This window comes from Gavialis gangeticus, unplaced genomic scaffold (assembly GCF_001723915.1).
Source record: "Gavialis gangeticus isolate Ggan-Ray unplaced genomic scaffold, GavGan_comp1, whole genome shotgun sequence".
Taxonomy (NCBI): Eukaryota; Metazoa; Chordata; order Crocodylia; family Gavialidae; genus Gavialis; species Gavialis gangeticus.
Window position 1 is genome coordinate 48,828,298 of NW_017729031.1, and position 19,589 is coordinate 48,847,886.

The window sequence follows — 19,589 nt, forward strand, 5'->3', positions numbered from 1 at the left end:
CCACATGACTGGGGTGGGGGCGGAGTTGCTGATGTCACATACCACATGACTGGGGGTGGGGGCAGAGTTGATGATGTCACATACCACATGACTGGGGTCAGGGGTCAGGGCTGGTGACATCACACCATACAACGGGAAAGGGGGTGGGACTAAGGGGGTGGAACTTCCGGTCCTGCCCACCTGTCACATTTGCATTGAAGGGCGGTGAGCCTATATACTACTCAGTAGGTTTTTTAATTGAAACCCTTTTATATTTTTCTGCCACGTTATGTCAAGTGGACTGATCCTTTTTTTTTGTTTGTCAGAGCTGGAGCCTGCCCACGACTAGGGGGCAGGCTACTAGTGGACCAAGTGGCCACTGAGCTGCAGGGGGCTCTGGTCCTTCCCTTCACAGCAGCAGCACCCCTGGGGGTGCCCACATGGGCTGCTAGCAGGCCAGATGCTGTCCCAGCTTGGAGGCAGCACCTGGGTCTAACCCTGAGTGGGGAAAGCACCTGGACTGCTAGCAGCCCCCTGGGGGAAACCATCACCATGGAGGGAAGGACCAGGGCCCCCACAGCTCAGGGGCCACTCAGCCCACTGTCAGTTTGCCTCCCCTCTACCCTCTCCGCCTTCCCCCCACCCCCAGCTGCAGGAGAGGTGGGCAGGCTCCGCCAAAAAAAAAAAATAGGATCAGGCCCCTCACAGCTTTTGCCTTCAGCAGGCTCCTGTGACTGGAACGATGCCTGAGGCTACCCAAGAATGAACACCTTGCTGGGGTCGTTTGACCCCAGTACTCTTTCCTACCATGGCAGGGGGTCAGACTAGATGATCTGCTCAGGTCCCTTCTGACCCTAGAAACTATGAAACTACTATGAAGAATGGGCTGGCTTGCTCCTGGTGCAGCATGGGAAGGCAGCAGAAGGGCAGCTGGGTTTGCTGGCAGTGCATAGAATCATAGAATCATAGAAGTAGGGTCGGAAGGGACCTTGTAGATCTTCAAGTCCGACCCCCGCCTGAGCGAGAGAAAACCTGGACTCAAATGAGTCCAGCCAGGTAGGCATCAAGCCTCTTCTTAAAGATCCCTAGGGTAGGAGCCAGTACCACTTCCCTTGGAAGTTGTACAGGGTGTTGGAAGCCCAGGCGGGCTGCTAGCTGGCAGAGTGCTGCCTCAGCTCAGACGTGTCTGATCCAGTGATTTCCCAAGCCCTCTGGGCTTCCAGCACCCTGTGTACCATCCCTGTCACCTTCTCTGGCCACCAGCAAACCCAGCCACCCTCCTGCCATGTTCCCACACTGCCCCAGGAGCAAGCCAGCTGGCCACAGGCATCCTGCCAGCCACAGGAGCCTGCTGAAAACAGAAGTGCCAAAGGGCCCGATCCTTTTATTCTGCAGAGCCTGTCCACCTCTCCCATGCCAGGGGGCATGTTAACAGTTGCACCACTGCAATTTGCAACATTGCAAACTAAACTACATCCTGATTACATTACAGCAATGTAAACTCATTTAAAACCCCCAAAACTCTTGCACATGTACAGTGTGACACCATTAAGCCACAAAAAGTGACATTTTCATCACGTGTCCATGATAATGGCATCATGTGTACAAGCGCTCGTAGAGACCAGTCTTCATCAGCAGCTAGGGTTTCAGCTTAGTTAAGCAGGAAATAAAGTGTGAGTCAGATGAAGATTGGGCCATCTCTGCTCTATGCAGCCATAATTCTGGAAAAATGACTTTTTCTTCATTCTGCCTTTCAAAAACAAGGTGCATTGTATGTGAGAAAATATGGCATATTGCATGAGCAATGAACTACAGTGTTTGCAAAATAGTCAATTATTTTCAAATTATGACTAGGATGAAGTTTCATTTGAGTTTTTGCCTTTTTTGACTCTTATTGTCATGCTGCAGTCTATTTGGACTCTTAGGTATCTTTTATCACCTTTCAAAGCAATATCTGGAATGGAAGATAGGAGAAATCTTTTTATTTCTCCCTATGCAGCACATCTGACATCATTGTGTTTTTTAAATTTCTTTCCCCAGGTGCCAGAGAAATACCAGAGACTGGCAATTTAAAGTTGTTTTCTAGAGTTAGTCTTGCATTGCAGCTTCCAGAGATTACACAATAATGATCAGGAAGTGCCACACTAGAACATGGGTACAGCATATGTCTATTTGCCACAGACTTCTCTCTTGCCCTCACACTGTTGTTCAGAGATGCATGCATTCCAAACAAAAATATTACAAGGAGATGGTTATTGTGGTGTGCCAGAATTACTGTGCTTTCTAAGTGTGAGATGGGGTCAGTACTACAGGCAGAGTTTTATCCAATTTTGCTGTGGATTCCAGATACAGATCAGCCTTGATTACTTGATTATTTGAATAAATACAACTTATATGTGCATATAAAAATAGGCAAATATTTATTTTGACAAAATGATGCATTAAAATGTTGTTCCTGAATTCTTTACATTCATGGTGCCTGCCAATTATCTGGCACTGTGGAAGGGCTGAGCCTGTTTCCATGGAATTCTGCAGACTCTTGCTTTGCCGCTCCATGTAATCACACAGCTAGGGAACTGGCTAAATGATCACTTTGCAGGAACTGGTTTCCTCAGACTAGGAGAAAATTAAGGGGGAAAAACATTTTCTTCTCTCCACAGGAGATGCTCACTCCCTTCTGTTGTGGCAAGTAGCCAGTTCTTCTAAGAATCCCCATCTGTGCCAAGCAATTGGAGTTTGATCTACCGTTCACAGCAATGAATATGTGGATGAAGCTGCCTGAGTTAATGTTGCTGCCTCTGTCTTCTTGTTTAGCCCTGCTGTGTATTAGTGCTACGTTAATGTAGTGAATAGTATGGTGGTAGTGGCAGGAGGGACACAGTCGTTGTACTTTAATGATGAGTGGCATAGTGTAGATCAACTAACATAGAAGCCTCAAGTGCCTGCTTGTTACTTAGCTGTGTGAGACAGCAGGCTGCTGGCTGAAACCAGCAGCGTAAAGATTATCCAATAATTATGGAAAAGTGTCATATTGTCAACTTTGCCCTTGGCTAAGGTAACATGTACAGAGTCACTTCTCCTTCCCCTCTCCTCTCCCTGTTCTATGAAAACAGCCCTAACACTTTGACAGACAAGTTTCTTTGGGTGAATCTGATATCTTTTATGAGACCAACTTAGTTTCATAGCTGGTAGGGTCAGAAGGGACCTAAGCAGGCCATCAAGTCCGACCTCCTGCCATGGGCAGGAAAGAATGCTGGGATCAAACGACCCTGGCTAGGTGATTATCCAGCCCTTTTGAAGACAACTTAAATAGCTGGAAAAAAGTTTCCTTAGCAAGCTTTCGGGCTAAGCCAAAGAACCTTGTCTGCCTATGTCCTTAGACCAACATGGCTATAACCTACACCCGTCTAACACTTTGATGCATTCAATCTCTAGTCACAGCTCACAGCTGCCCCACCATGTGCTGATGGAATTAGGAGTTGTTTGGAAGGTCTTAATGGGAGTCCAGGGGGGTTGAGTCTCACAGTATTTTGATTTAATTTTCTCTTTCTGTGCCATGAGTTGATCTTCCACAAGCTGCAAAGTGTTTTCAGATCCCTGGGTGATGTCAGCTGCCTTTGCATAATGGATGCTGTTCAGAGATGCAGAGACCTCATTTTTCTTCAGGATGGACTTGTTGCTATGATACCTCTAAGGGTGGGACAATTCAGTATGACCTATGTAGTGATGTGATTACTGACATCTCTATTACTCATGGCACATGTCATGACTGACTTGTGTCTTACTGATAATCAGAGTGCTGCAGAGTACTTGTAGCTCTGAATGATCATCCTTTTGATCTTTGTCATCTGACAGGAGCTCCATTTCTATAGCTTTTGCTTTCTGTCTATGTGACCATTGTTTTGCCCATCACTCTTTTGTGCTGTTTCTCTTACCAGGTGTTCTTGAAGGTCTGTTCAGGCTCTAAGTCACATGCTGCTAGTAGTACAGATGCTAGAATCTTTGTGACTTTATTGCTGGATGCATTGTGTTTGCTGCTTATCCCTGCTGGCTACTTATCTTCTGCTGAGTGTATCACATTTAAGAGTGACAGACCTTGTTGTTTGTCAGTCACCCTTTGTTGATGTACAGTATCAGGTTTTATGTCACTGTATGTATTATTTCCCTCCTACAGAAAGCTGTGGATCTTGTTCAGGTGCTAGAATATACATCTATAATATGGGCACAGTGTGTGCTGTACAGATATGTATTTTTCTAGAGTGTGAAGAGTTTTTGGCAGCTGTTGATACAGATGTTTTTCCAAATGGATCTTCTTTGTAGTCCCTGATATAGACAAATCATTTTAGCTAATGTTTAATATGTTACAATAGTCACTGAACTCCTGAGTAGTGGATATCATTTTTATTTTACCCTACCTAGTCTGCTTCAAATCCAGAACCCACACTTTCTAGGTGGTGCTCAGAATAGAATATTTCCTGCTCAGGCCCAAAACCCCCAAAATATTTTGGTTTTCTACTTGGCCATTCAAAATCAGATGATTGTGTAAAAATACCATTTTGTAACTCAGTATTACAAATGCCAGATATATCCTACCAATAATGTTGAAATATCCAAGCTCTCCCAGTTTCTTCTCCCCGCCAACAACACCACAGTCTCATCCTGAGCTCTAAATCACAATTAGGCCCTATTTTTGTTCAGTGATAGGAAAAAACTGTTACAATCACTGGGTCCGATAAAATGGAACTATACAGTTGAGTTGCAACAGAGTGCAAGAAACCCTGCAATGCCTATTTCCTCCCTATTTACCTACATAAAGTCCCTTCTACCTGCATACGTGTTTTATTGGACAAGTCATGAAATGGAAACTTGAGCTAGCCCTGTAAGAGAGATGAAAAGGAGAATTATCAACACTTCCCTCAAAGTTCTCCTGGAAAGAAAGGAGTGGAGACCTTATAGGGTGACCTACCCCTGTGCACTGAAATATGACATGAGCTCAACAGGGACCCCTGAACATTATCCCCTAACACAAGGAGGGTATCAACCACCATGCATCCCGTAGTATAATCAGGCTTGAAACCAGATGAACTGGGGACCAAGCAGCATTGAGAACACTAGATATTGCTAGGATCACTCCAATAACCTGTTCAGAAAAAGAGAGAATTAAAACAAAATCTGGACAACTGTCACTTTAAAAAACAAAACCCCCAAACCTGACATCTTGCATTGTTTAAGGAAGATGTTGACAATCTACTTAAATTTGGCAGCAACAACCCCTTGCTGGCCTTTGCCAGACAGGGGGGAGCTGGATCTGACTCTGATGTCACCAATCAAAGCTCCTCCAGAACCTCAGCCAGTGACACTGATTTGAATTTTAAGCAGAAATGGCTGTATTCCTTCCCTCCATGCAGGGGCAGTAGAGATATCCAGCCCAAATGTAAGTAATCGTATCTGCAAGAAAATTTTAAAATACTCTAAAGACAGCTCAGATTGCTAAGAACTTGAAACAGCCCCATTGGTGTATGTGTGTAAGTCAGCTAGCCACCACCCTGTATAGTCACAGAAGAACATGTCTTATGAACAGGTATTTAGTTAGTGATAGCTCCAGGCTATGCAAATATAGATCCCATTTTCTAACACCCTACAGCTTCAGGGTAGTAAGAACTCTAGTTTGGATCTAACTTATTCTCACAGAGGCCATTTGGGCTTTTGTTTTAAATTTTTCTACCTCCCAAATTTGAGTGTATTTAGATCTGGGGTATTAGCTTGACCCAAGTCTAGGTTATGCAGGAAATCCCTTACTCTTTAGCAGCTCTTCTCAGCATTCACCAATCTGTTTCTGGAGATGTTCAAATAAAAGCATTTTTTTCCTCACACTCCTGCTGCTCCTTTTTACCCTCTCCTGCAGTCAAGCTATAATCCTTTGGTTTTGATATTGCAGTCTGTTGCCATGGAAATAATTGCGATTTCACAAATTCAGTGCTACAAGCACTGCAGGAGGCAGTGAGAAAAGATGGTTTGCAAGGGAGACATTGGGGAGCTAGAAGGAAGTAAAAAAAAGAAGTAGGTCCTATACATGCCTCTTAAGACCCAAACTACCCCCATATCTATCCCCATTTTAATCTGTTTTATACTTCTGGCTGTTTTAACAAGTGAAGCTTCCCCACTCTCTGTGTTGTTCTTAAATTTTCTGCAGAGGTCACTGTAAACTGATGCAAGGTACTCCATACACCATCCCCCACAATAAGCAAGTAATGCTTTCATTTCAGTCTCTGCTGGCAGGCTTTGGGACTAGAAAAACAGGAGATTAAATCTGGGTTTTCAACCAGGGTATGGCATATTTGGGTCATGTGTCCTGCCACGAGGAATCATTTTTTAGGAAAGCAAACCTCTCACAAACAGCCAAGAAGCCGAGCATCCTCCATGACAAAACAGATGCACATTCATTTCTGTGTATGGTTCATAATATTAAAACTTCCAGTGATGTGTAAGGTCCATTGTGGAAATTGGGTAATCTCTGCTTTTAGCATTATATCATACTGATTCCAGATCTCTGCTAAAAAGAATTTCCCAAATTAGACAAATCCATACAGGTTAAAATTCTTGCAAAAGCAGAATAAATTTTACTGTGTGAAAACAGCTGTATTATAAAATAGCTGAAATTGACAACTCTCACAAGATATTTATAAATGGCACTCAGAAAAGTGAGGAATTTATTTCCTGCTGTATATTTGAACATGTTAAAGAAGTTGTTTTCTATCTGTTACTTAAAACTGATTAGGCACAATTACACGAGATGCTACATTGCCATAGCAACGTGCTATGGCGTAGCAACTTGCTATAAAAACGTTGCAACATAGCAGGCACAAACTGCGACATCACAGCTATGTCTCTGTAATGACTTGCTCCATTGCTATAGCATGTCGCCACAGCGATGTGGCAGCTAAAAGTAATTGTGTGCTGCTGGCACAGCGCAGTAACAACAGCACTGTAGGGGCATGTGTAGATGTACCCATTATCCACTGTTCAGTTTAGTAGGACAGTAAAGATGCCTGCAACATTGCAATTAAATTTCTTGGGAGTCAATTTTAGTCCATGTTATAAGATGATCAGGTACTGATTTTCAATAAGGCAGAATTCCACTGAAAGTGTATTTTAAATTAAAGGAATAGAAAATATATTATTTTTTCCCTTTAAAATATTGAAAACAGTCATACAATTCTGTTAAATGAAATATTTTCAGTCTCCCTTTTTTAATGTTTCATATGGAATCCTATGCAAATGGGCATAAAAATCACCTGTGTGATTTTTAATTTTTTTTTTTTTGATTTGGTAAAGATCAAACATGATGATAAGGATGTTTTCAATGTTGGGCTTACAGGGCAATGCAAGTAAAAAACCTAATTCTTATGGGTAGGTTCATTTCTTGAGTACTTTACTAGTCTAAAATTATCTTGGACATGTGCCCATAGTTTCCCTTAATGAGTTGCACTAAGGTTCCACAGCGAAAAGCTGCTTTAAAAATTAAAATGCAAACATGAGCCAGTATTCCACACGTGAAGACTCAATCTGGTGAAGTATTCTGTGCCTTCTGTGATTTGCTCAATGCCTTCAAATCTTATTGAAGACATCAGCAACTTGAGAGTACAGATCAGGTTTTAAACCTATTTCTTTCTGAACCTGCATTTCTTAATAAGAATTCTTGCCTAATTTGGAGTAAAAGTCTCAATATCATGATTCAGTATTTCTAAGTATCATGTGAATTCAAACATAATGTCAAAGTGTAAAATTCCACTGTCTTATAATATATCTGCTTTACACCAGCTCTGAATTGGTCCCATTATATTTTAAGAATGTCACTGTATCTTTTTTCTGTGTAACTGGCTAATTATAGGCCTTTGGCTCTGCCGATAGAATATATTTGGAGTTTAAACTCCTTTCTTTAGGAGATGATACAATCGTGTGTCATTATGTAAATAAGAAAGTTAATACACTGAAATTATTATAATTTTTTAAATATTTCCTGGTCAATTGTTTGAAAGTCCCAGTAAGCAGTCATTTGACCAGAGATAGCAGCCAAGTTTGTGTATAAAATCCTCCATAAATAATGACTTTGGAGACCTTGCCTGCATGGTCAGCGGTCAAACATTTCAATGCTTCATTGCTCTTGTTCCTTTTACAGGTACATGTGACAACGTTGCAGCTATGAGTGGAATTTTAAAGAGGAAATTTGAACAAGTTGATGGCTACTCACCCTGCTCCTCTGTGTGGGAATCAGATGATGAAGTTTCTAGCAGTGAATGTGCTGACAGCGGCGACAGTGTCAATCCATCCACTTTTAAGCATTTTCCCCGTAAGTACTTAAGTTTTATGTAAGGCACATTGTTCCTTTTCATAAAGGCTCAAAAATGATTCAAATGTTTTAATGTATTTTGATTGATATTAATGTTTATTTGAGTATTTTTCCGTTTTTCTGTTACAATAGGAAAGATGTTTTTAAAAAAATTACCCAAGTCCTCAAGTAGGAATAACTGGTTCAAAATTTAACAAATGTAGAAAATGAGATTGAAAAATTTCAAATTTTATAGTTGTATTACCTGCTATTAGAAAGACTGCAGCATAGTTTGTCCCCTGAGGGTATTTCTTGGACACTGAAGAATATCCTTCTGTTCTTTGGGAAGAGAAATTAACAATTCCCAAAATATACTGCTTTAAAAGTAAACTTCCTCTGGATTTCCTCTGCTTCCTCAGGATTTGACCCTATCAGGGTAGAGAAGTAACTGCAAACTGCACGCTCTCTTATGGGAGTGCAGCTGCTCCTTTTGGGGCATGCATCCTGCTATGTGAGCCAGTGTAAATGCAGGAGAGGCAGGAGCTTCCCACACCTTCCCTTCCAAATTGTCCATGCAGGGCTCCTGTGCATAAATAGATGAAGCAGGCACCACAGTAGTTGTGTTTAGTCTTTCTTTCGGACATGCAAAGTGAAAATAATAATGCATTGACCTTCCTAGGCATCCATTTGTTGCTGCCAGGAAGGTCTGAACATGTTTCTGTAATATGGATCTTGCAATAGTCATCGATGTCTTATTCATCTCAAGGGCAAGCTACTGCAGTGCTACCCTTGAAGCATGGCTGGACAAACCAGCTAGATTAGCTGTTCACATCTGAATAGGGCAAGCTCTAATGAATAAACAATATTTACATTCAAGCCACCCTGTATTTGAGTGGGATAATCAAAAACACTCTGAGGCCAGGGAGAGTGATTGTCAAAAAATTCTTTATAGGGCCTCGCTTCTGAGCCTGGGTCTACTATTGAGAAAAAAAATCCCTGCCCACTTTTTCCTGCTCTTCCCATACCCAGTTAGGCAGAGGAGGTGGCTTAGAGAGTCCTTGCAACAGAGACAACAGACATTGTCTCATGGGACACTTAATAGGGCTGTGAGAAGTTTCTCTGGTGTTTCATTTCAAAGCTGTTCCAATGTGTTTTGAGCTCGAAACAGCAAAATCAAAACAAAACAAAAGGCTTCAAAACACCTTTGAAACTAAACAAGGGCATTCGGAATGTTTCAAAGGTTTCAAAACATTTCAAATTTTGAAGCCGGGTTTACTTAATTTCAGCGCTGGCAACGGCAGCCTCCTCTCATCTGGAGTGCAGATCCAAGGGCCTGCACCTCTGGGAGGGCTGTGCTGGACTCCTCACAGGGGTGTGAGCCCCCAGATCTGCATGCCAGATGAGAGGAGGCTGCCGCTGTCACCTGGGACCAGCGGCAGCAACAATCTTCCCTGGCTGTACCCAGCACGAGCAGGCTGCACCCAGCACGAGTCCCAGGAGGCAGCCTGAGTCTCCTCCAGCATACAGATCTGGGGGCTCGCACCCCCAGGAGGAGTTCGGCACAGCCTGGCAGCCCTCCTGGGGGTGCAAACCGCTGGATCTGTACTCTGGATAAGAGGAGGCTGCTTCTCCCACCTGGGACTGAGCCTAGCTGCCTGTCCCCGGTCGCAGCAGCAGCAGCCTGAGCCTCCTCTCATCCAGCATGCAGATCCAGGGGCTCACACCCACTGGGAGGAGTCTGGTACAGCCTGGCAGCTCTCCCAGGGGTGCAAGCCCCTGGATCTGCACGTCAGATGAGAGCAGGCTGCTGCTACTGGCAAGTGTCAAGAGTTTTGCTTTGAAGAGTTTGAGGTGCAGTTTCCCAGAAACTTCTGCATCTATCCCCTTAAACTTGGTAGACTTCATGACCTCAGAAGTGGCTACCATCCCTGCAATTTTCATCCAAATCATGCATGAAATTGCAAAGTTTTAGGCATTTTCATGATTCCCCATTATAGCCTATGTGAGAAACATTGAAACTTGCTGAAACAGTGAAACGGTTTCGATGAAACGAAACAGGACAGTGCTTTGAAATGAAATGATGAAACAAAACACTGTCCCTGTGAAATGGTAAAATGGACGTTGCAATGAAATCATGGTGTTTCGCACAGCCCTAATACTTAGTATGCATTAAATCTGTGGCATGTTGTGTAGTATTAAAAGTTAGAAAGTGTTCTGAGTAAGTGCATAATAATCTTTACTATGAACCTTAATATGTACAGCTTGGACTGCGCTGCTAGAAGGCTGATGAACAGACATCCTGGAAGTGATCTCTGGAGGCACTTTTTCCCAGTTTCCTGAGAACAGCTGAAAACAGCTGAGCTTAGAGGAAAGTGCTGATTGGCCAACTGTCTCCCTGAGGACATGGATTCCAAACCCTCCTTGGCCTGGCACAGGGCCTCTTTGACTCACTGTTCCAGTTGGGATCAGTTCTCCAGGGGCTTCCTGGAGATGACAACTAGTGGAACTGAGCAAATCTTTAATCCACCAACACTCCGTGTTTGGTGGCATGATCACCTGGCCCTGGTCAGGTGCTACTTTCAGGACTGTGATGCTGCCATGGGCATCATGCTCATCCACTTGCAGGAGGCACAGCATACTGCTACACAAGCAGCTGTGGCACTGCAGGCCCAGTATCAGATGCCACTTTGTCATTGATGGGCACAACTGGTGAGCTTGGACTGGTGGAAGCAGCTTGTGCTTGGACCCTTGGATGACAAGTAGTGGCAGTAAAACTTTAGGATGTCCCATGGCACATCATGGGCTTTGGTGCCCCATGGCCATTGAAAGACACATGGCCCTGGTGACTTGGAAGTTGGCAAACACTGACATCCTCTGTTCTGTCACCAATGAGTTTGGCACGGGGTGGGCAATGGTGATGACAGCCTTACACAAAGTGTGCAGTGCCATACTTCAGGAGCTGGAGTTTTGGTTCTTCAGTTGCTCTGTCTGTAGTCAAGGAAGGGTGGAGGACTGGGAGGCACCCAGTCTCAATGGTAGCCCAAGCTTGTGTGAGGCTGGTTCCATTGCCTCTTGTTGGGTGAGGGAGAGTATGTGAACTCTGCAATGGCAGCCACACTATCCAGGAAGGACTGTTACAACTCTGTGATGGACATGGACCAGAGAGATGCACGGGCTTGGAAGGTGAATTTCTAGACCCTCTCTGAGGCCTTCACCACTCCCTGCAGAAGTTCAAGGAATTGGTAGTCCTGAGCCACAAAAGTCTCCTGAAAAGTTCTTAGTAGTCCCTCTGTTTAATCCTGCTGGCACTTGGAGGCAGCAAGCCAACTGTCAATAGTATCATCTTGGTGTGTGGAGGACTCCACATACTCCTCCAGCATCTGATCTCTCTGGTGTCATTGATGTTTTCAGTTATAGGACATCCTGTGAGCGGTAATGTCCCTTTGTGTCCTTGGAGTAGCATCCATGCTGGAACCTCTTGTGCATTTCCAGGCCACAGAAAACTCTGAGAAATGAATAAAGTCAAAATGACCTTGAGTGTGTTTCCATAGATAACTGATAATTTGTGCCAATTTTTGAATTCCTACACATACTATGACAGGTGCACAGACAGCAGTGCACTGACAGCTGAGAAGACCTTTAAACAGTTACCAACTTCTAAAATATTCTGAGGAAGAGCTGGCACACCTTGCTCTCCCTGCTCATTTCCATAGGCAAGCACGATGAGAGCAGAACCACATGATGGTAAGCACACTTTCAGCTATCCACTTTCTCCCCTACCCTTGCCTCCCTGGATGTTCCCACAGATGGATGGAGATTGGCCATTATGAAGGTACACTGCCCATGCTAACTTGTCTATCCCTGTCTCAGGACACTGCTTCTCTGGCCAATATCTCCCTGGCAAGAGTATCCCAGGTGACGATCCTGCAAGATATGTCCTGCTGCTTCTTCAAGCTCTCAAGCCAGCACTTGTCCTAGAGAAATGGAAGGGAACAGCTCACTGTGATGGCTTTCTGGGAAAGGTGGTGATTCTATGAGACTTTGAAAACCTTCCTATGCCTGTGTTACAGCTTCATGGTTCTGCCAGACCTCTTAGCAGTGAAAGTAGCAATCAATCTTGTCACGAACTAGGATTACCCTGTCCTCCACCCCTAACTCTCTACTGAAGAGTGATGTCCCGTTCTGTGCTCTGCCCAGATGCTCCTGTGACCCTGAGCTATGAGAGGGTCTGGAATCCCAAAAGATGACAGCATTCACTGCCATGTGAAACAGCTGTGCATGGTGTCCTGGGGCTGATGAAAGCAACTACCTTGCCAGGACCTGAATAATGACAGCATTCCCTGTCACTGGGACTTGTCTGAGCTTGGCCCCCACAGGGAAGCATATGGGATTGCCACTAGCCATACCAACAATGCCTGTTGGGCTGAGGTTTTGGGGTGGCATGAGGCTACAGTCTATTCTACACCTCCCATCCTTTTCGGGCTTTCTCCCCTCAGTCATCTTTCTGCTCATGCTCAGATACACCTACATAAAAGCCTTTGATTGTGTGTTTCTGTGTGTTGGTTCCCCAAAAAGCTGCCTCAGGGGTTAGGCAACAATCATGTGGGTCAGAGCTCCACCAAGCTTGCCCCTAGATGAGACTGGAGCATGGAATTCAACTGGGGATAACTGATATCTGTAGACAAGGGGGGCAGGCAGGCCACTGAAGTACCCCAGTTTGTGCAGGATGTCTGGGCAGTGTGAGAAGATGAGTTATGAGCTGCCATTGCTAGGCAGGACAGTATGGGGGTGGGGCAGGTGGATCAAGTTTCCACTCACAGCTTTGCACACATGAATGAACTTTTAACTAGGTTTAATTCTAATTGAGTGCCTTAACTAGCTCATAAAGCTTTAACTGGGCCATATGCCTATGCACAATTGCCATAGGCCAAGCATGGGCGTGCTGCCAAGTCACACTTCCTCTGCATTGTGCAGAACACAATGCCCTCTCCCTTTTGGTAAATTCCAGGGATAGGGGGCAATCTGTACTGATTAGTACCCCCACATCTAGGCACTTCCTCAAGCCATGCACCATCCCCAGAGCCCTGAGTCACTCCTAAGCCACGTGTCACCCCCAGAGCCCCATCAGTTACCCTTTCCCCTGGTTTTGGTGAAACTTTACCGTGGCTGGTGCTGTCATTTTTGTCCTTATCATCATCATGTTGCACTGGGCTTGTGGATGTAGCAGAGGGCAACAGCGTGGTCCTCCTTGAGGATCCTCAACAGCCCCTCAAAGAAGGAGACCATGGTTCTCACAGTACACAAGACATACTGTGACTTCATGCACTTGTTTTTAGTGCTGATCTTCTGCCAGTCCCACTGGTGCTACAGTCTGGGCAATGATGCACTTGTAGACTGCCAGGTTTTGCTGGCTGCCCTTTGTGCCCTTGGCTGTGTTGATGATAGTTCTCTTTTTGCCCCATATCACAGTGAAGTCGGGCACTTCAATAAGAATCCAGTTCACAGCTCTTCTGCAGGCACTAAGAAGTATACTCTCTCGTCCAATGTGGTTTACTAAGCCAGATGACTGCTGTTTGCATTGGAGCGCAAGCAATGGGCCTCAGTGAAGCTTGAGGGTTTCAGTGGGTCCTCAAGGTAGTGCCAGATAGACTGGGGAGGGGTGGTCATACCCACCTGGGGTTGGTGAGTGCATTGCATGGGGCAGGTACAATCCCCATGAGGGCTAGTACCACCTTGCTCCCCTCCGGGCAGTAGAGTTTTGGAGGGTGGATAGACCTGCCCTTGGAGCTGAAGGATGGAGTCTATGGGAATGCTGAAGGACCTCACATTGCTCGTGTTATCTTGTGGAGCGGGCTGAAAGTGCATCTCTGAATATGATCTGGAGATGCTCCTCACGTGAAATCCCCTAAGTTTGCTACAATATGAATTCACTTAGTAGCATATGTTTTACTGTTTGAATATGCAGCCACTCACGTTTTAAGTGCATTTAAGACATACTAAGTGTCATGTGCAACATGACCCAAAGATTTTGAGGGCACCATGGCGTCTCATGCTCAGGACAGTGCTGAGCCCTCCACTTCACCTTATTGCCAAGCTCAGGCATGAGTGGAGCAGCAGTCAGTGGGTGGGTCTTTTTTGGACTGGTCCCAAGCTTGGCAGAGAGGCTGTATAGACATGGGGTGACTTGGTTTGATTCTAATAAAAGTTATACCACTGACCTCAACTGAAGCAGAGACAGGTCAGGGCTGAGTGCTTTTGAAAATTCAAATCTTTCTTCTTGCCCCTAGCTGAATTCAAGGGCTAGGAAGATGAATTATGAATACTAAAATGGTTTAGGACCTAAGTACTTACGAGGCCACCTCGTAAGCTCATTCCCCACTGTGATTGCTTGTGAGACTTTTGCTATTGGCTCCCAAACTTGACCTCTACCAGCCTGGTGACAGGGTCTTCACAGTCTGGAATCTGTTCTGCTTGGCAGTCTCCCAGAGCCTTTGTCTAGTGAACAGACATCAGACACAGAGAAAGAGTCATATATTTTGTTTAGCTTTCATTTGCTTTTTGTTTTTCATTTGGTCTTATTTTTTGTTTGTTTCGTTCATGACAAAGTGGCAGCCTGTTTGCTGATATTTCCCTAGGCCGTGGCAGTGATTCTTTAATGCTCTTCAGTGAGGATAATTTCTGTGTGAGGATTTGGGGGAAGGGGAAGAGATAAGTGCCTGACAGCAAAAAGCACTATAAATCAGTGAAGTAAACAAACCAGTTTAAGTGTTGTTGTTTTTATATTGCTTACCCTGTAAGCCATGTGAAGTGTGAAGCAGAAGAAAATAAAGTTTGAGCATAAAGCACCTGGTTTTCTGCCTACAGTTTGCATAGCCATGTGTCCCTGGTCAAAGTGGTAATAACATAATTCACAATCAAAATGGCAGCATTTTACATTCACTACACAGTCAGTTCTACAGATGTGAATAACTACTTGAGATACAAGGTAGTGCAGAATTAGGCCTGGGGTTTGAGAGAATCGGTGCTTTACTTTTAAAAGGAAATGCAAATGCAAAACTTAAAAACTTGGACTTTTGACTAGTTCCCTCCTCTTCACAGTGTATGCCATTTTAGGGAAAGCTGAGATAATTCCTTTCTATAAAACTGTAATTAGTGGAACTTTATTGCCCAAATACTGTTAGTTTCCTTGTTTCTACAGTGAAATTATTGTAGTCTGTCTGGTGAAAGCGCGTTAATTGGGACAATTACTGAAACAGGTTTCATTCATATTATACCAGAATATGTTTCTTTTCAGTCAGATACTAATTGGTTTAGCATTCTTGTTCTGAGTTCCCTTAAGTCAGTAAATTATTCTTTGTAGGTAGCAATTCACCAGTGCAGAGCCTATGAATTAAAATGGATAAACAGGAAGAAGGCAGGACAGGGTCCATTTATAGCATTTGACAAAGTAGGCTGTTCTTACGAAAGTCATGCCTTTTTTAAGCCAGTTAGTCTTTAAGGGTGAGTACAGATATTTGGGAGGTTAAATCAGGAAAAAAGTGGCCACTTGATCTAACATAGTTCCACTTGGGGAACTTAGATTTAGATCCCTACCTAGGCTGTCTAAGTCCCCACCCCCAACCAAAAGGACAATCCCCTCTATGGACCAGAGAGCCCCCTTGAGGCTGCCAGCCCCCTCCCCTTCTGAGCCCACAAACTGTTTGCAGATGATGGAAGCCCGGTCAAAGTAAGTTGGGGTGGAGGGAGGGTAGGGGCAGGATCAGGGTGGTGTTGGTCTGCAGGGAGGATTGTTGCATTGGGGGGCAGGGGGAGGGGGGCTAAAAATAGCCCCCAGGCAGTGGAGAGAGAGAGCCCCTCAATCCTGCCAGAAACTGCCCAGACCCCACTAACCTCCCTGAGGAGCTGCTAGCCCCACAGCCCTGCCAACCTCTTTCCCCCTTCCCCCCACCCCCTAGTGCCACAAAGCCACTCGCCACCCCCTGCCCTCCCCCCCCGGAGCAGTTTGTGGGATCGGAAGGATCAAGGTGAGGGATAGGGGGTTGGGGCAGCAATGAGGGTTTGGTGCTATCAGAGAAATTCTTAGATCAGGCTCCTGGCAGCTATCTATTAATCACTGAGTTAGATTGGGCGGCCCTTTTTAACCCAACCTAATCTCCTGAACTTCTCAGTGGGGGCATCTACACAAAACATTTACTACAGAGCTGCCTAATTAGCTCTGCAGTAAACATCTCCCCATCTACACATGTGGCCCTATTAAGTAAATACAAGTACTAGCCTGCTCCAGAGTTTTTTTGCATGCAGCAACACACGTGTAGATGCTGGCAGGCTGGCTGGGGCACACCGTTACTTCAGTATGGGGGGCTGCCTGCCAGCTAGCCCCATGCTTAAGCACCCTTATGCTCCAGCCAGCCCCTCCACAGCACATTGAGCCAGGTCAGAGCAGCCCTGGGTTGCTGCCAGCCGAGGCTGTTCTGACCAGGTTCAATGTGTTGCTCACAAATAAACTTCAGAGCAATATACCCTGGAGTTATTTCCTCCAGGGCACATATTCAAATTGCATGCCCAGGGAAAAAACTCTGGAGCAATAAGCATTGCTTGCATGTGTAGATGTGCCCAGTGTGATGTTTGTATGGACCCTAAAGTGGCAACCTGCTCTGCCTTCTGTCTGACTTGAGACTAACATAGCTAACCACCTCTCCACTACTAGATACACAGTTTGCCATCTCTAGCTGTCCAGAGAATGCATGAAGAAAGAACACTGAGGTCATGAAAAGATTATTCAAGCCAAAAAGATTTATTATACAATATATTCAGAAATATTTTTTTTCAAATTTTCCAGATTCTCGCCAAAAAACCCTCAAACAAACCCCCAAACTATTTTTCATTTCCTTAGCAGTTTCCATTATCTCCTCATGCGAAAATGCAATAGATATATATTAAAATGCTACTGATGTTTCAAATGTAAAACAATTTGAAGACTTGTGCTTAGATTCCAACATGTACTGTTGCTGAAGATCACAAAATCATAGTGCCTGAAGCAAATGCCCTTGTAATTACCCAATGACTTGAAAATTCATTGCAAGTCAAGCAGTTTAATGATTTCCAGCAGTCTAAGCATCTATACAGAGCCACCCACCCTGCACAGAAACGCATACCCAAGGTGCAACAAAATCTGTCAATCCCAGATAGGCCTCATCAGCCATCTTTGGACCCACAGATAAGACAACCATGGAAGACAATCATCCTTGACTGTACAGTATTGCCAAAGATATATACAGAAAATAAAAGAATTTACCAAGCTAGACTTGGTAAATGGAACCCAGTTTATGTTAATTCTTAGTTGACAGACAGAAATTTAATCATTTCAGTAGTGAATCAATGCTAGTGATCTCAGACATTTCAAACACTTTTGGCAGTTGTGCACTTATTGGATATAATATTTGACTAGTTAAACCAGGGAAGGAGGTTATGTCGTAATAATTAAAGCTCCAAATTCTAAGCAGAATAAAGGTAGGAATAAAACACTGTGGCCATTCACCTCTCCTTCTCCTCTAGCATGTACAAGTCCATCTTAAGGAATGGTCTGAAAGTTAGACTCTACAGTTAGGAAAGACATCTGAAGCAATGAGATAAGCACACTCTTCAGACCCTTATTTCTCCTCCTGCTTCCAAAATGTTTTGAAAGGCAACTGCATATAAATGAATACCAGTCCTGGGTTGGAGCTGTTTCAGCCTGGGGTTAGAAGTCTGTACAGAAGAATAAAACATCCATGCAGATTTCTCTGGTCTCAGATAAAACTCAACAGATCAGTGGGCATTTTCAAAATTTTCAAAAGTGACCTCTCCTTTTGGATGCTTCTGTTTGGTATACAACATGCAGGCAGCCTTGGGAGTTGTGAGGACAAGGCACCCTCAAAAATCGGCCCAAGCTGTCTCAAGATGGCCTTGCAAAAATCAATAACCCCAAAAATCAGAAGACAGTTTTGGACATTTTGGAATTAGCCTTTCCGTGCTTTATATAGTCCACCTCTAAGGCAGGTAATGCTACCTACCTTCCAGACTGTAACTATAAGATTACAATATCAGATACTGTTTAGCATACGATACAGTGGTGTTTTAAATTTTAGAAACTACTTGACCTTCTGGTTAAATTCACCCAAGCATTTAAAAAATGAAAACCTGGGCCAGCAAATGATTTCCCAACAGACATTTTCCATTATACCATTGCTATGTCATGGCTGACTCTCCACTTTTTGCAGTTTCTATGACAACCATGATTTTTGATCTGCAAAGAATAATAATGTATTGCTAAGAGGTATAAAACATTTTTTGAAACATGAAATGTTATTCCATTACAGGAATAGAGCAGGCATACTACGGCACTTTTCATTAATCATTATTGCAATTGTAGAATCTCTGTATAAAGATTAATTCCAGCACAACCCCAGGCACCACATGGCTGCCTCAGGTGCAGAGCTGCTTTGTTATGCCTCTGGGCAAAAAGGTGAGATTTTGGGGGGCAAGGGAAAAGAGTGTGTGGGAGAAATTCCACTAGCAGCATTAGGTCCCAGAGAAATTAGCAAAGGGAGCAATAAGGAGATAGTTTTTTGAGTGTATTGATGTGACATACATGAGAAAAAAGAAGAGGGCAGACTGCCTGATCCCATGGTAGCTGGAGGAGCTTAGCAAACAATAAGCTCTCTTTAGTGAGAGAAAAAGGGTGGCAATGGCAGATCTCACTTAGTAAAGCCTGAAGAAGGTGGAAGCAGATGAAGTTGAGTGGGGGAGGGTTAAGGGTGGGGGATGGCCAAAGGCACTAAATAAGAACTGACCAGCTTGCTTAGAGCAAAGAAAATAAATGCTCTGTGTTATGCAGATTCTTCATTCAGTAAGAGTGGTTCATTTTCTTTTGCTATATTGATGTGCGCATCATACGTTTCATAATGCATCCCCTACTTCTTCATTTCACAGCATAATCTTTTGGCAAACATGATCTGAGAAAATGCAGTAAAGAAGTCAAATGACCTTTTGTCTACTCTAAGCATGATAAATATGATTGCTCGGAAATAGTGACTGAGATCCCATGGTACCACACTCTTTGGTCTATATTTATTAGCTAAAGGAAAGCACCTTGAATTAAGAATACATTCATAAATCCAGCTCCAGCTCTGGGACTGTAAATCTGGAAACCTCTCTGGCAGGCAAATCTACAGTCTCTAGATCAGAACAGAAAGCAGGGAAGGGTGTGAAATAAGACTTGCTGACCTACTCTTGTGTGGAC

General features: G+C 44.1%; 1 protein-coding gene across 2 annotated transcripts in view; it reads left to right on the forward strand.

Moving 5' to 3' along the window:
* Positions 1-19,589, forward strand: part of CSRNP3 (cysteine and serine rich nuclear protein 3) — a 213,784-nt gene that overhangs the window by 49,828 nt on the left and 144,367 nt on the right. Inside the window, exon 2 of one of the 2 annotated variants that reach the window (XM_019522742.1) lies at positions 8,159-8,329. The gene's annotated coding sequence lies outside the window, so the exon portion shown is untranslated. Of the gene's footprint in view, positions 1-8,157; positions 8,330-19,589 lie in introns of those variants that run through there. The other variant, XM_019522740.1, reaches the window with a different exon arrangement.